This window comes from Suncus etruscus, chromosome 6, assembly GCF_024139225.1.
Source record: "Suncus etruscus isolate mSunEtr1 chromosome 6, mSunEtr1.pri.cur, whole genome shotgun sequence".
In the NCBI taxonomy this organism is placed as follows: Eukaryota; Metazoa; Chordata; class Mammalia; order Eulipotyphla; family Soricidae; genus Suncus; species Suncus etruscus.
Genome location: NC_064853.1, coordinates 44373375 through 44390632, shown reverse-complemented (window position 1 = coordinate 44390632; position 17258 = coordinate 44373375).

The window sequence follows — 17258 nt, the reverse complement described above, 5'->3', positions numbered from 1 at the left end:
ACCAAAATAAGCCCTGAGCACCATCAGTGTGGCCTAAATCCCAACATAAATAAAATGTGGAAAGGCAGCTTCTTCAGTATTATTATTACAAGTGGTTTTGGGCCACACCCAGTGGTGCTTAGGGGTTACTCCTGGTTCTGTGCCCAGAAATCATTCCTGGAAGGCTTGGAGGACCATATTGGATGCCAGGAATCGAACCTGGGTCAGCTGCATGCAAGGCAAATGCCTTACCAGCTGTCTATTGCTCCAGTTCCTCTTGAGCATTTATCAAGCACTTACTGGGGCCATGGCCTGTGGCAGACACAGATGCTGTGAGTCTAAGTAGTCCTTAGAGATAAGTCCTAAGTAGTCCCTAAGGTACTTTCCAGTCTGGGCAGTTAGACTAAGCTCTGAACAGGCAGGGAGCCTGTATTGCATTCTAAAGGGAGTCAGGAACCTTAGATGATGTTGGAGCAAAAGCACTGTCATCCTTTGAGACCTCTGAAAGTGTATTCCAGAATGGCAGAGATTGTGTCGCTATGCCAGCATGCACTTGCTTCCCTCTATGGGCTGGATGTGCAGGCCTGACCAGAAGCCTCTGAGGAACACAAATTGCCATCTCTAACCACCCTGCTCCAGAGGGAGATGCTGGCTCTGGGGTGTCATCTATCCCCTAGGAAACTCACCTGTTCAACCAGGCTCATTCCAACTGTAAAGAGAACATTAGGAAAACAGGTAGGACTTCCTACTTAACCCTCTGCTTCACTTTATTTTATAGTAATTTAGGTAAGATTCTAGTGTAGAAGTTTCTAGTGTATAAATTTGGTATTGATGTACAAAGTTACTGCATATCACTAAGAGACCATGACTCTTCTTCACTGTGTTTGTCACCTCTAGTTCAATTGCTCCCCACCTTCCTTTGCCCACTACTTGGTAACTCAAGGCTGAGGCTTTGACATGGCTCAATACATTTAGCCCCAAGTTTAGTCTCTATTCCACAAATGAGTGAGGGCACCTGGTATTTATTCTTTTCCTACTTACTCTGCTTCAAATAATGCCCTCCAGTTCCATCCCCTTCACAGTGAAATGCACTATGAATAAGAAAACTTCCTCCTGGCACATGAGCAGCTGAATCTGTATACATATGAGCAGCAAATTATCTGGCATAGGGCCCAGTAGTAATGTGACTTCCTTACAGGTGGGAGACCACAAGTTCAATCCCCAAGAACACTTCCATATGCAGAATACAATCCTAGCAGCCTGTTGTTGAGCCCTGATAGCACAAACTAAGCATGTGACCCATCCTGTGAATATTGCCACCATGTATGACCTGGACATAGCAACAGCAATTTCCACTACGAAGGGAAGGGGGAAAACTGATCCTATATAACCGATCCTAGTATTCAGAGGCTCCTTATGAAACATTCAATGTTGAGGACTTTCAGCTGATTTTCTATGGGATGCCAGTGAAAGCTATACTACCTTGAGACTTCGGTCCACCTTTCTGATATCTCTAATGTCATTTTACTTAATGTGCCCCTTGCCCATAGGGCTCTTCTCACGTCTTCACATTTACCAAGTTCTTTTCTGCCTCCAGGCCTTTGTTCTTTCTCTCCACCTAAACAGCTCTTCTCCAACTTCTCCACTGGCTCATTTGTCTCATAAAGGCCTCAGAATAAACACCACCTGCTCTAGGCGGCTTGTTCTCAACACCTTATTTGAAGACATTCTCCTTGGCCCCTGGTTATGTGAAGCCACACTTTATAAAAATTAGATTCTAAATGTAATACTCAAGCCAAGAAGTGTGATCATGATTCCTTAGAGGCCGGCCAGAGTTGCTGTCCAAGCCTCTCAAAGGCTGCTATGCCTCCTTATCCTCTGACTTTTCTCCCTCACTGCTTCAGGCTTTGACTCAGATGTCATGGTAGTCTTCCAAAACATTTAATTTTTTTTGGGGGGGGGCACACCTGGTAATGCTTCAGGGATTAATTCCTGGCTCTGCACTAGGAATTACTCCTGATGATGTTAAGGATTCCATACTGAATACTGACATGCCTTGCATGTCAGCCACACACAAGGTAAGCACTCTGACCCCCAAACACACTTTTAAAACACTCACTTCACCACATTCTAGATCCCCTGCTATGAAACTAAGCCCTGACACTTTCTTTAGAATTAAGCTTCCGGGACAGAGGCTTGTTTACTGCTGTGTCCCTGTTCCCTAAACCAGCATTCTTCTATGTTTCACACCTGTCTGTGCACTCCTCCAAGCATCAACTATCATGACAAAGTTTCCAACCTTTTCAACATCTGCTCCCTGGCAGCTGAAGTCTATCCGAGTTGCTTACACCTTTTCCACTAGCAAATTCTTTTTGTCCAAAAAAGGTTTTATGTCAGCCCATATATATATATATATATATATATATAGGTATACAAATAAAAATGTACTGAAAATGAATCGTAAGTTTATTTTAAAACAAATTTTATCAGCCTCTAACATTAGGGGACCCCAGTTTAAGAAGCTAGGTTCTAGAGGCTGAAGAGATTCATGCAGTTGACCCAGATTCCATCCCCTGCATCCCTAAGCACACAACTCTGAGATGTTTAGTAACTGTTGACTGAAGGATTTCTACTGGGTCTCTCTGTCCCTTATCTCCTGCTTTACTTGCTTAGGTATTACTTGAGTTTTCAGGGCCGGAATGATAGAACAGCGGGTAGGGCGCTTGCCTTGCAAGCGCTCGACCTGAGTTCGGTCACTGGCATCCCACATGGCCCCCTGAGCATGCCAGGAAGTCGTCCTGAGCAAAGCTAGGAATAGCTCCTGAGCATCGCCGGGTGTGGTTAAAAAAAAGACAGAAAAAAGGAAAAAGAAAAAAGAAAATACACTATTTTCTTTTCCTTTCTGCGAAACTTTGTCCTACATCCTTTCTCCTACTTGCCATTGTGATCTTGGCTTGTGCTTGGCAGATAGGGATAATTTGTCCCAAGGCAAGGGATCCTAGTCCCTCCTTATACGGAGATGTACAGTGACTGGTGTGGGTTTGAGGGTCTCACAGGCCCCCTTGAGGTCTTCTGGCCCTTTCATGTAATCCCTCCCCGTAGTAGGGACGCTTGATAGGTCTGTCCTCACAATAAAATACCAAAGGACCGATTAACCCTGATGTCAGCAAAGCTATGACTTTCTATCCTTATATAATCATTATATTCTTTTGCAATATCTGAACATCACACTAAAGCACCACGTATTTATACGAAACGCAACTCAAATGGAATTCACACCCTGGGGTGTGAATCCCCCCACTTCCTACACCCCTAAAATCAGAAGCGCTGCGCCTGGGGAACAAAAGCAAACGACTACTCTAGAAGTCCGTTTACTCATCAGATGGTCAGAGCAGGAAGCAAAGTATCCACCACTCTATTAGGAGCGTGGACCACTCGAGCCCTAGCCACGGAAAGTCCACGGAAGAGGCCGTGAACACCCCTAGTGGTGAAGTCACTTCCGTGTCCGAGAGGCTCCGAGTGTTCGCGCACGCGTGCTCGCGCCCTCTGCCGGCCGGGAGGAGTGGCGTAGCGGCTCGGCGAAGTCCATTGGCTGAGAGACGCCGCCTCCACCAATGGCAAGCCGGGCCTTCGGGGGAGGGCGGGGCTTCCACGGCCCGGCTCAGCGCGCCACGAGGGTGTGGGAGGTTACCCCGAGGGTCCAGGCAGGGAGAAAGAGCTGAGCGGCCCGGGTCTCCCTAAAGTAACCATCAGACTCAAGCACAGGGCCGGGCTCTCCTTGTCCACAGCTTCCTTCTCTTCCAGCGCTGAAGGGTCTTGGAGGAAAGGCCCTGGCTCTCTCGCGCAGCCATCCCCTTCAGAGATGAGGAGACACGCCTTATGCATTTGCCCGGGGTCGGGACCCTTTAATTAATCAATTTATTTATTTTTGTTTTTTTGGATTCCATTTTATTTATTTACTTTTGGTTTTAGGATTCTATTTATTTTTGGGTTTTGGATTCTATTATTTTTGGTTTTTGGATTCTTTTTATTTATTTGTTTTTGGGTTTTGGATTCTATTTATTTATTTATTTATTTTTGGTTTTGGATTCTTTTTATTTATTTTTGGTTTTTGCTTTTTGGGCCACACCTGTTGACGCTCAGGGGTTCCTCCTGTCTCAGAAATTGCTCCTGGCTTGGGGGGCCCTATGGGACACCGGGGATCGAACCCTGGTCCATCCTAGGCTAGCACGGGCAAGGCAGACTACTTACCGCTTGCACCACCGCTCCGGCCCTACAACCGGATTCTTGACTTCCTAGGCCACGGTGTTGCACTTTCCGGAGTTCGCTTGTTGCCCTTCCTGAGGATTTCATCGGATCCACACACGCCCATGGCCAGTGCCGCCGGCCAGACTCATGCCACGCCTCGCGCTGCCCTCTTGGCATCCTAGTCTTACCAGTTAGTCCCTGTGCCAGTTTCGTGGCACAGGGAAATGGAAGCCTTCCCCTTCGCGCTGTTGTTCTAAGAATTAACACATTCTCCTGGAAGGGGGCTGGAACAGCACTTGACAGGTGGTAACCAAGTAACCGCGAAGTATTTCCACTTAATAATTAGGGAGCAGGCACAGACAAGGAAGAAACTTGCCTATAGCAGGAAAGCCAGCCGAGGCAAGTTGGGGAGCGTCTGTGTCACGCAGTCACCATACCCGGCTGGCATCATTCTGGACTTAGAGGAAAATTTTAGTCACCATTCTTGCTTTTAGAGTCACAGATGGGTTTATTTGGGAGAGCCCCATTATCTGTGGCTGCTCTCTGGGCACTTCGCATCTCTGATTAAGATGAAAGAGCTTTTCTATAACTAGTCCTCCAAACCAGGAACAAGACTTTCGAGAGGTTAATAGGAATGACTAACCCACCACCACAATCTCACTGATAAAAGAAATGAATAGTTGGCAAGGAGCAATAGTTCAGCTGCTACACTCACTGTCCTTCAAATCATTGGAGGGCCAGACTGTAGTTTAAAAACCAAACTGAACAAATTTCTGTGAACACTGCACTTATCTTATTTTGAAGTTGAAAAGAAAAGGAACAAATACAGTATTTAAAATGAAGAACAAGGGGCCGGGCGGTGGCGCTAAAGGTAAGGTGCCTGCCTTGCCTGCGCTAGCCTTGGACGGACCGCGGTTCGATCCCCCGGTGTCCCATATGGTCCCCCAAGCCAGGAGCAACTTCTGAGCGCATAGCCAGGAGTAACCCCTGAGCGTTACTGGGTGTGGCCCAAAAACAAAAAAAAAAATGAAGAACAAGTAAAATTAAGTCAAAAAACCTACCAATATTTCAGTGGGAACTATGGGCTTGCTTGTGGTGGGCTCATAGTTTGAGGACCCCTGCCCGAGATTGAGTGGAGGGGTAAAGAGTCAGAGAGAAGGAGGGGAGTTGAAGAGTGTGGTGTACACCCCCACACATGTGCACTGCAAGCCTGGGAAGAATCAGGCTGCTAAGCAAGACAGGTAAGCAATGGCAAAAACACTGGGTAGGCCAGATATAAGTCCTCATTGAGTAGTATGTGGTCTGCAGGTTGTAGTAGGAGAACCCCTGCTACAGCAGGTAGGGCGCTTGCTTTGAATATGGCCTACGCAGGTTCAATCCCCCCACATCTCATTTGGTCCCCAAAGCCTTCCAGGAGTGAGTCCTGAGCACAAAGCCAGGAGTAAACACTGAGCACAGCCAGGTATGGCTCCCTGCCCCCTCAAAAAACAAAAAGGAAAAAATAAAGAGAAATGACTTTCTGAGAGTGTTGACTTTGAGTTCCTGTGAGATAGCCAAGTGGAGACCGCTGTATATGGTGTGATATGAACTGAGTTAGTGTCTGATGAGGGACAAACAGAATTGCCTGCTAGGGTAAGGATGGAGTAGGCAGCAGTAGCAAGTTGGTAGATAAATAGAAGGTAGCAGTAAGGGAATGCCTTAGCTCACTCCCTAAGAGGATTATAAAGAGGGCGTGGCCAGCCACTTTAAGATATTCCCAGTGACCTCACACTCAGTACCCACACTCATTCTGATGATGGAGTAGGCTTATTATACTGCCATGAATAGGTTAAAAGTGACAGACTATCAGGTCAGAGAGATAGGATGGAGGTTAAGGTGCTTGCTTTTGCCTGTGGTTAGATCCCTGACACCATAAATGGTCCCCTAAGCACCACCAGGAGAAGTCCCTGAGCAGACATGGCCCAAAAATAAAAGGTGACATGATAATTTCTGAGATTAGACTTCATAAATATGGTGGCTTGTGTGTTGGGTACCCTTCGTTCTCTTTCAATGCTTTTTTTTTTTTTTTTTTTTGGTTTTTGGGCCACAACCTGTGATGCTCAGGGTTTACTCCTGGCTATGCGCTCAGAAGTTGCTCCTGGCTTCTTGGGGGACCATATGGGACGCCGGGGGATTGAACCGCGGTCCGTCCTAGGCTAGCGCAGGCACCTTACCTCCAGCGCCACCGTCCAGCCCCCTCTTTCAATGCTTTTTAATAACTTACATCTCTATAGTAGCCAGTGAGAACTTGGAGATTTCTTTTCTCATTTTTTGGTTTTTGGGCCATACCCAGCAGCACTCAGAGGTAAAGTTACTCTTGGCTCTGCTCTCACAAATCACTCCTGCCAGGCTTGGGACATCATATGGGATGCCGGGGATCAAACCCAGGTAGGCTGAGTGCAAGGCAAATGCCCTACTGTTGTGCTATCACTCCTAACTCCAGGACTTGGAGATTTCTAACAGCCACAGCTTGGAACTTGAATGTGGATCCTATATCTCTGGTTAATTTTAATATGATTTTGGCCAACATCAGAGGGCAGCCATGTGAGACCCTAAGAAAGATATCTGGGTAAGTCACAACTAAATTCCTGACCCACAGAGACTGTGCTATAATAAATGTGCTTTTAACATGTTTTCAGGTCATTTATCAGATAGAAACAGAAAAGTAGATCATTAACAGAGGTGAGAGAAAGCTGACAATTGGGAGGAGATGGTTGTAGCTCAGGGAAGAAATTGTATATTGGGACAATAGAGAGTATTTGATGAACAGGGGATGCAGCTGAGATAAGTCTGGCAAAGAATGAACATTAACAATAAAGCTATATATGTGAATGAGGCAGAAGATAGAGAACAACAAAGCCAGTGTTGAGATAACAAGGGAGTTTAACTAGTTAGAGCTGCCAGCATGTGGGCCACTGGGGATAAGTTTAAAAAGTAGCTTCTTAAGATTCTGGGCAACAAGAGAGATTATCAAGGTAGGCAAGAGAAAGCTACTGTTGTGTGAGGAAGAAATAGTAACAGAAGATAGAATACAGGATAAAAGAACTGAAGAGATAGCTCTTGCATGAGTTAGGTTTATTTGTCAAGGGTGCAGTGTACTGCTCTTCTTTTCATCCAGACCTTCTCTCAATCAAGAGAGTTACTTAGTGTCTTCTCAGTACTAGGCATTGTTCCAAGCCCTAGAGACAGACTTCCCTAGTGCCCAATGGACATGGCATTCCTGTCTTGGTTGGAGAAAGAGAAACATGATTTTTAGCTTGAGGCTATCACTTTTTCCAATCCTGCTTCTCTCTGACACTTTGATAATTTCAATATAGAGATGATCTTCCAATATTCTGTCCCTAGTCTCTTGACCTCTTTTAAAGAATGCCCTTATTCTTCTCACTGTAGTGATGCCATTGTGTGGTCATACCCTAGGCCTTACCACATGTAATTTTGTAAGCAACAACTCAAGCCTTCTCAGTTATTCTCCCTCCCTATTCAGATTCCATCAGTTTTTCAAAACCATGCCCACAGGGGCTGAAGAGATAGCACAGTGGTAGGGCGTTTCCCTTGCATGGAGCAGAACCAGGACTGATGGTGATTTGAATCCCAGCATCCCATATGGTCCCCCATGCCTGCCAGGAGCAACTTCTGAGTGCAGAGCCAGGAGTAACCCCTGGGTGCTGCAGGGTGTGACCCAAAAAGCAAACAAAAACAAAAACAAAAAAAACATAACAAGAAACCTCTTTTCCCACTGCCCCTTCTAATCACAACCTTCCTAAAAGGCAACATGAGCTCAAGCTTTTTCCACAAAGGGTCAGTGAGTGGATATTTGGTGTTTCAAATCAAAGTGTTTCTTGACCTTTATTCACCCCTTTCAACCTTGTTTTGTTCTGTGTCCCACTGGCCCCTACCTTAGTCTTATACCATGCTCCCCCACACACACTGATGCAATTTTCACCTGTGATTCTCTTAGAATATCTGAGGGTTCCCATAGTCATGTCTGAGAAATGCAGGTAGAGCAAACATAGCCAGAGATAAATGGCAACTGAATGGACATGGCTGTTTTAATAATGTTATTTTGGGGGGGAAAGTGAGGGGAAGATCACACCCAGAAGTGCTCAGAGATCACTCCTGTAGGTACTTCAGAGACCATATGTGCTGCCAGGAATCAAATCTGGATCAGATATATACAAGGCAAATGCCCTACCTACTGTGCTATCTCTCTGGCCCCATGTTTAAAATTTTACTTATAGGGACTGGAGAAATAGCACAGCAGGTAGGACACTTACCTAGCATGTGATCAACCCAAGTTTGATCCCCAGACATCCTATATGGTCGGTCCCCTATCATCGTCAGGAGTAATTTCTGAGCGTATAGCTAGGATATATCCTAAAATAATATTGGCTTTAAAGGAGACCAAGAGACTGGGAACAGAATATTGGAAGATCATCTCTGTTTATATTGACTATCCTTGAATATCATTGGGTATGGCCCATAAAACAAAATCTTTACTTACAAAGACAAATAGAAGTGAAACATTATTTGCCAACTTTACATTAATTACAGCTTCAGTTCCCTTTTCTGGATGACTCTTTTCCATTTTCCTTCCAGCAAACACAGTCAGTTGGGTCTTAGTTTAGAAGATGCTTGTCTTGGAAGGCCAGAACAATAGTACAGCAGATAGGGCATTTGTCTTGCACATGGCCAACTCTGGTTCAATCCTTGACATCCACATGGTCTCAAATATCCACTCACGGACCCTTTGCAGAAAAAAGCTTACTGTTGCCAAAAGTTTCATGTTGCTTAGGAGTAACCTCTGAGCACCTCTGGGTATGGCCCAAAAACCATAAAAAAAGAAATAAAAAAGAAGATGCTTATCTTGGAAGTTTTTCTTTTTTGTTTTTGTTTTGTTTGTGGAGGAGGAGAACACCCAAAAGTGCCTAGGGCTACTCTAATGTATTTTCAGGGGTTTGCTCCCAGCCTTGTCCAAGGCATACCATGCAATATTGGGAAATGAACTCAAGTCTCCTTCAAGAACTCCAGCCCTTTTAGCCACATTCTGGAACCTTCATTTAATTCTGTCCGTTTCTTGGACAGTGGCTCTTCTCTTGGCTCGCCCAGGCTTCTACACCTCACCCAAGCACTTCTCATACTCTGTTATTATTGTTTTGTTATAACCACAAGAGTCTAACTGGGGCTTCTTTGTAGTTATGGCATACTCCTGGGGCAGTTATTAGTGGGACTTATCTCTGCCAGGTGCTGGTGAATGGTAGGAGTATATGTCTGAGGCCTTGGGCTGCAAGAAGTCTGAGCTTTTGTTTAAGGCCTCCCTTAAATCCTGGAGCTGAGGTAATCGCTAAGAGATTAGGGAGTGGAGGCTTTAGCATAGGCCCCTGAGCCCCCAGCAGTTCCCACACTATTTGAGTTGCATGGTCAGAAGGGCACTGCTTTTTACAGAATCATGCCATGACCATGACATCAGAAAAGATGTGTTTTCTGATGGAGTGGGGGTGGGTTTTAGAAAGATGTCTTAATGGGATGAACACATACTTTGCATGTAGGAGGCCTGGATTTGATCCCCTTCACTATAAGCACCACTGGGAGTGAAACACACTGTGGATGTGTCCATAAACAAAAACAATAAAGAAGGAAATTATCTATTTTTGGGGGGGGGCACACCTGGTGATGTTCAGGCTTATCCTGGCTTTGCACTCAGAAATTACTTTTGGTGATGCTCAGGGATATGGGATACTGGAGATTGAACCTGAGCTGGCTGAATGAATGGCAAACATCCTACCTGCCATACTACTTCTCCAGCCCCCAAAGGTGAGCATGAGAAAGTCTGAGAGTTATAAGCCTTGGATAATGTGAGAGATATGCCCCAATGTGTGTGTGTGTGTGTGTGTCTGTGTGTGTGTGTGTCTGTGTGTGTCTGTGTCTGTGTCTGTGTGTCTGTATGTCTGTGTGTCCTGCTTGGAGGACTTCATGGAGGCTTCAGCAAACCAGAAAAGATGTCCCAGGAAAGGCAGGCCAGCAGGTGACCAAGGGAAGCCTTAGTCTACAGTACCCCAGGGCCTAGTGCCAGGGGCAGCAGATGCCTGAGGGACTAATGAGTGATGGGCACTGGTAGTGGGGACCAATTAGGGCCCAGCTCAGCCTAGCACCCCTTGTTCCCTACAGGTCTCTGTACATCTTTACAGTCTCAATTGGGCCCCTTCAGGCATAGGAGATGGGGCTCCATGGGTCTTACCTGGGTCCTTCAAGGGGATGGTGGGCTGGGTCGGGTGAGCCGGGACCACCGGCGGCAAGTCCTCCATAGGAAGTAGCTGACAACCAGCAGAGTAGTTGAGGAGAGCAGGGTGGGGATGACGATCACTTCAGCCAGCAGGCCAACATCTGGCCCAAGGGAGAGCAGCATCAGTGCAGATCTCTGAGACAGGCTGCCCACTCCCACCCTTAGCAGCTACAGCCCAACAGTAGGTTTCAGTTTAGAGTAGGAAGCACAGAGAAAATTCTGGTGCAGAAGCCACATTTGAATGACTTTGAGCAAGTGGCCAGGAGTTCTTTTCTGCTAGTCCTCGGAACATGTTGTCCTGAACCCTTATACAGCAGGTTAAAACACTATGAGCTGTATATCTGTACACATGTGGTAAGTGTATTGTACATGCATGTTACAGCAGGTGTTAGTTTCACTCCTTCCTTTGGAGAGAGATGAAAAGGGAGTGACACCAGTTCTTCTCTATATACCTGGTCTTTTCTGCCCCACAAGGAAGCTGAGCTGAAAGGCTGGAAGGGGCTCAAGGGGTTGATCAATTTTGCAAAACTCCTGTGAATTCTCTGCTCCAGTTTTGCCCACCCCAAGCAAATGAACCCCTTACCTGCTTAGAACTGGCGTCACTTTAGGGTCACTGTAAGAAATGGTGCATTCTTCTCTTCCTCCCTCCTTTCCCTTCCCCCCTTTTCTCTTCTCCCTTCCCATTCCCTTCTTCCTTCTCCTTTCTTACTGTAGGGAATGATATGGCCCTATATCCCACATGTGGGCTGAGCCCTACTATTCATCTTCCTAGAACAGCAGCTCAACTCTTGCTAGGCTGACATGACTGAGTGGGAATGGAAGCGTTCCTCCCAGGCCAGTGATAAGGATTAGATGAGAAGAGATGTCAACATTCGTAATGTTTCACAGTGTATCAAGGACTGGTCAACATGTCAGGGACTTTGAGAGGATAGAGAAATAGTGTTCAAAGTTCAGGATCAGAGTAGGTTTTAGATTCGGGAGCTAGGAAAGCACCTAGTGAACTGGTGAGGAGACTGGGCATCCCCCATGCCTCATATGTACATCTTCACCAGAGAAGGGTCTCATCCAATATTGATACTTTATTCCACACTATTTGGCTATTAAATTCCCAGGCTTACCCTGGGTTGGGGCTGGGTAGTTAGTTGGGTGTTTGCTTTGGGAATCAAAAAGAAGCTTCCAAGTGGCTGAGTCCATTTTACCTCCTACCTGACCCTTCTCCAGTTCTGTCAGTATGAGGCAGAGCTGGCAGGGGCCATGGGGCCTCCCCAGTCACTACAAGTCCAGATGCCTCCTGCACTTTCTGTCAGATCCATCCAAAGTCCCTCTCCATCCACTGCTCTGGGGCTCTGATGCCCTTCCTTCAGAAAAGCTGAGTACTTACTGCAGCGGTGCCCAGCAGAGAAGTTGCAGGGAGGCTGTATGCCCATCAGTGGGGTGTAGGTGGCCAGTGCTCAGGGTCCCCCCACGACACTCCTTTTCTGAAGGGAAGAGGGCAGGTGCAGCTGTACCAGGACCCACTGCAGACCCTCCTCGCTTCTCCTCACTACAGGTGGGCCAGGAAGAGCAGGTCTCCAGGGCTCCCTGAAGTCAATCATTCTTATGTTAAACTGCTGTGTAGGAGACAACCTATCAGCATGAGGAACAGCGCTCAATGTTTCTTAAGAGCGGTAAATTAGGCTGCAGTAAGAGGGGGTGTCAGGATTTTTGTCAATAAACAGTATCAGTGAACAGCTCAGAGAGTTTGGACTTTGGTTTTGGACTTTTGGTCCAAAGAGTCTGGACTTTGGAGGGGCAGTCTACTGGGAAGCAGAGGGCAATGTCCCTCTGTGGGCAAGAGATTCCCAAGCCCCCCAACCCCACCACCACTACCTGTGGGCCAAAGTCCAGTCTCTATTGATCAGGGCCCCCATAAACTTGGCTTCCCATACTCACTTCCTGGCAGTCACTCCGTGGCCCCCACTATGTCCGCCACATATGTGCCTGCCACAGCTCTGACTCAAGGCTCCTGCAGGCTCCCTACTCCTCTCCTGCCTGGGTTTGGGGCCCTGACCACGCCCCTTCTCCTGGGCTCCAGGTTCCCCGGAGTGGGAGGAGGAGGGAGAGTCCACAGGGGAGCAATTAGAGGAGCAATTGCTGAGAAGAGCTAGTGGCAGGGAGTCAAGAGGTCAGCATCTGGCCTGGCTCTGGCCCCCTCTGAAAGGTAAGGCTGACTTGGAGGATCGCTACAATGGCCAGTATGTGACCCTGGCTGCCTTCACCCTGGTGGACTTCCTGACTGCACCCCTAGATTCTGTGTCCCTAACTCAGAGCACCTAGTACCCCTGCACCTTGGCAAGGTGACCTTGTCCTCAGCGCTTCCTCTCAGCCTGCGCCCGCTCCCACAAACATGTTTACCCTCTGTGCTTCATCCCTGATGTAGGCAGCACAGTGTGACCCTGAGCTAGAAACAAATCACCCTGGGCCTCAAGATTGGGTGGCAGCTCCTCAAGACTCCTCACGCCCAGCTTCCAGACTCAACACAGTTAGCCTGAAGTTTTGTGGGGGGCTCAAAACTTTGGATCTGGGTTGGGTCCCACCCATTGTCTTGTCATGGAGCAGAGTAGGAAGCCTCTGGGACCTGGGGAGCAGTGTGTTACCCTTCATATGAATTTTGGGGCATGTAGGGGCACTCTGACACTATTGTAGAGCTGTCAGTTTTGTGCAAAAAGGTAGAAGATGGATGTATATCTCGGGTGGAACAAAAGACATAATTTCATCCAGATAAAAAAACAATGAGTTGAGTTGAGTTTCAAAGTAAAAGTATACCAGCTCCCCCTCTCCCCACCTCCACCTCCAACCTCCAGCTCATCATCTCTTATATGTGATTCAGGATCCTAGGGGCTGCTGGGTGGAATCACAGGGGTCAAAACAAGAAGGAAAAACCAGGCCTGATGAGCAAAGATGAGTCAGACTTTGGACCGTACTGCACTCTCTTCCAACCCCCACCTCCCCTGCCCCACAACCTTCTCACCGGAAGCCCTTCTCTTTGCCCTTCTCTTCTGGGAAGAGATAAAAATGTTGCTTCTCTCCCTGGCTGGAAGGGAACCCCAAGGCATGAGCAGTCAGTGATTCGGCCCCAGAACCCCTGAGCTAGAGCGGAGCTGCTGAGACACCTTATCTCCGTTGTTTTCTGCTGTGCTGCCTCCCCTGGGAGGACCAGAGTTAAAGGACTGGCTAGAGGCCCCCAGGGCCCAGCTCTCCCCATGCATACAGTCTCACCCAGCTCTGGACCAGCCTACCTGGCAATCCATGAAGCTGATTCCCTCCAGGAGTGGGTGTTCTGGAGAAATGGGGGTGCAGGGTGGGGAGAGGGGCCTGCAGTACCGTTCCCAGAAGCTGGAGGAAGAGAGCAAGTTACCATGGCAGGGGATCGGGGCAAACTCCTGCTCTAATATCTGCTTACTCTTCATCTGGTCTCTGAAGGGGGTCCCTAAGGTAAAAACATATTTCCAGTATGTGGGGATCATCCAGTAAATTCTCCTTTCACTTTAGATGGCCCTGAATCTGTTTTGTAGTGCTTCTGAGTACTATGGGTCCCCCGAGAAGTAATGCCTCACCCTCAAACCAACCTCAGCCTCATAGACTCTCTCCACTGTCAGAGTGCTGTCAGAGGGGTAGACAGCATCTGTGGACCATCACTGGCCAATCCAAATCTATGGTATCTATGGATTCTCTCAGAGACTTACCTTTATCTCCACCTCACTCAATGCTGTCAATACAGGGAACCCCCCAGATTCTTTGGCTCAGAAATTCCCTGGGACCCAGGAATGAAACTATTGGCTCAGCCCCTGAACTGTTCCACGTGCCTGGTCCAAGTTCCAGGGCATTGTCATTTAGGATGCTAGGTGCCACTCCAGAGTGTGAGACCATAGCTAAAGATGTATGAGCACTGGGTATAGCACCAAGAGAGAATCAGAGGAAATCAGTTCTCTGGTCACTGAAACCCTTGGTTTCTGGGTCCAGCCCAGAGGTCCACAAACAAGCCAGACTCTTAGAATGGGGGCTGGGATGGAGTAGAGGCCAGTGTTTGTGGGACCTGGAACTGAGGATGAAGAGAAGAGAGCAGGAAGTAGCACGGTTGGAGTCCCTCTCACCAAAGGGAGATAGATGAGAAAGGGCAGATCCACTGAGCATGACTTTGGGGGGACCACAGAGGTCTGAGGGGTGCATGGAGGAGAATCTAATCTCAGATACTCCCTAACTTCTCCATAAACTGGAATGTTCTCCCTTTCTCCCTGGCAATAGGTCTTGAAGTCCTTGCCCATGATTCTCTTCTTCCTAGAATCCTAAATCATCCAATGAATGGCTTGTTCCTTTTACCCCTATCAGAAGATGAGGACTGGGAAGAGTGAACACACCTAGTACAATGGGATATGTGTGTGTGATGGGGGCAGTCAACTGCTCTTCACTGTAGCCCATCAGGAGTCAAACTTCCAGGGATGTGGTGGTCTGTCCATATGTGGGGTACACTGCTCTGCTTCTCTCGGTCTAGGTGGGAAGGGCTGACTACACAACAGGTCTTTCTGGCCAGGGGGCACCCAAATTCCTCACAAGAAATGAGGGAGAAGGTGGATTTTTTAGGTTCAGGCAGCTCAGAGACTCAGACTTCACCTCTAGCACAGATTCAGGTTCTGAATGTGGAAGGCAGCATGAAAGAGGTGGGACTTTAGGACCCAAGCAAAAGTGCAGCAGGTAGTGTTTTGTTTTGCACACATCTGACCCAGGTTTCATCCCTAGCAACCCATATGGTCCCCAAGTGAGCACCACCAGAAGTAATTTCTGAGAGCAGAACCAGGAGTAACTACTGAGCATTACTGGATATGCCCTCCCTCCAAAAGGCAGGCTTGTTTATTACCCCCATTTTCATGTGAGAAATGGAAACCCAGAGAAGTTAAGTCATTTCTCTGAAATCATACAAGAGATGAAGTTTGGCTCAAGTTCAGGTGGTTAGGTGTGTGAGATTCCAAAAATCAGGCTGGTGTTACTTTTATTTTTTGTGAGGGGCAAAGGACTTCTGGCTGTGCTCAAGGACCACTATTGGTGGGGCTGAGGGGACCATATGGGGTGCTGGCAATTGAACCAGAGTTAGCAGTGTGCAAGGCACACTTACTATCTCTGCTGTACTATCTCTCCGGCCCATGCTATAGTTTCTCTTATGAGGTGTCCTATCTCTGTCTAAGGCTCCCATACTTCCTCCCCAGGGCAAAGACTAGCTGTTTCCTGGCTGGCAGATTGTGACAGGCATTGGCTTAGAACTCAGGTCCAATCTAGAATCCTTCACTCATCAGTGTGGGACTTGGACTATAGGTAAGTCATGACCTTTTTCAGAACTCATTTCCCCTCCAATGTGAAATAGGAACAAGACTAACAATCTGACAGGATTGCTTGGCAGGTTAGTACTACACCCATATATGTACTGCAGAGGACAAGAGAGGTAGGCGTTTGTGCTTGTCAACAGAAACAGAACATCTTGCAACTTTAATTTATACAAATTCATCATAACACAGAAAAAGGAAATACTTAAAACAAAAATACTGCTGGGAGTGCCCAGATTCTGGCAGCTAAGCCAAAAGGGTAGAGGATGAGACTGAGGATTTCACCTATGTCCCCAAGTTCTATTAGCCTGTTTCTCGGGGTGGGTGTGGTCAGCCCTTACCCCTCTACCTCCCCAGTTCAGAATCTGGGCCTGGGACCAGAGAGGAGAGACACAGTTGGGGAGTCCTTTCAGCTGATACTCAAGTCCTGGGCAGGTACATAAGCCCATCACATCACTTTGGAAGCTCTGCTGCTCCAAAGTCATGCCTAGAAGAGACTTCAGCATCAACAAGCCTTGCTCTGTTTGAAAGGTTGAGGCTGGAAAGAAGAAAACTGCATTTCCCAGACTCCCTTGCAGCCAAAGTTCTGGATAAGACTGAGATTACCCTGAACAAAATTCCTGGGCGATGGATCTGGATTGGAAGGGTTGAACTGAACTGAGAGAAAGAGAGGAGGCCCCTTTGCTGCTCATGTGGTCTGCAGTCAGGGAGCTGTTCAGGACTGTATTTAAATCCTGTCCAGTCAGACAAGTTTGAGCAGTGCTTGTGCTGTGCAACAGGATCCTCAGAGAGGATGAACCCCCAAGGCTGAAGCGGGTCCCATGTTTAGGCCCTAACTACAACTGCTCCTGGCAGTCTATAGCACCCAGTTCCAGAGGCCTGGTCAGACCCTGCCCCAAAGCTGCTGGGGATTCCTTGTGTTTTGTAACCCTATTCCTGCTACTACCTTTAGGTTCTTGGGCATGGGGGTCAGGAAGGTGGTGGCATAGTGACAGGAATGTGCTAATAACTGGGACATGTCCACAGGCCCCAGGTCATCTCTCCTTGCAGAGCAGTAAGTAAGCAGGACCACAAAGCTCTAGGAAGAGTGGGTCTCTGACAATCTAGGGCCAGGTACAGTCTCTGGGCTCATTGTGAGCAGAGGGCAGGGCTAAATAATCCATCACTAGCTTGACTGGGGAAGTCCTGGAACCTGGGAGTCAAAGAGGGTACTGGTTATCTTTGGGGTTGCCAACTGCTGGCCACACTCAGTTTTCTGTAGCCAGGGCATCTAGGTAGAAGGAAGAAATGAGAGGGCAGATACCTGCTCTGGAGAGGAGGAAGAGAGGGCTGGGCAGGGGATGCCTGGAGAAGCCAGG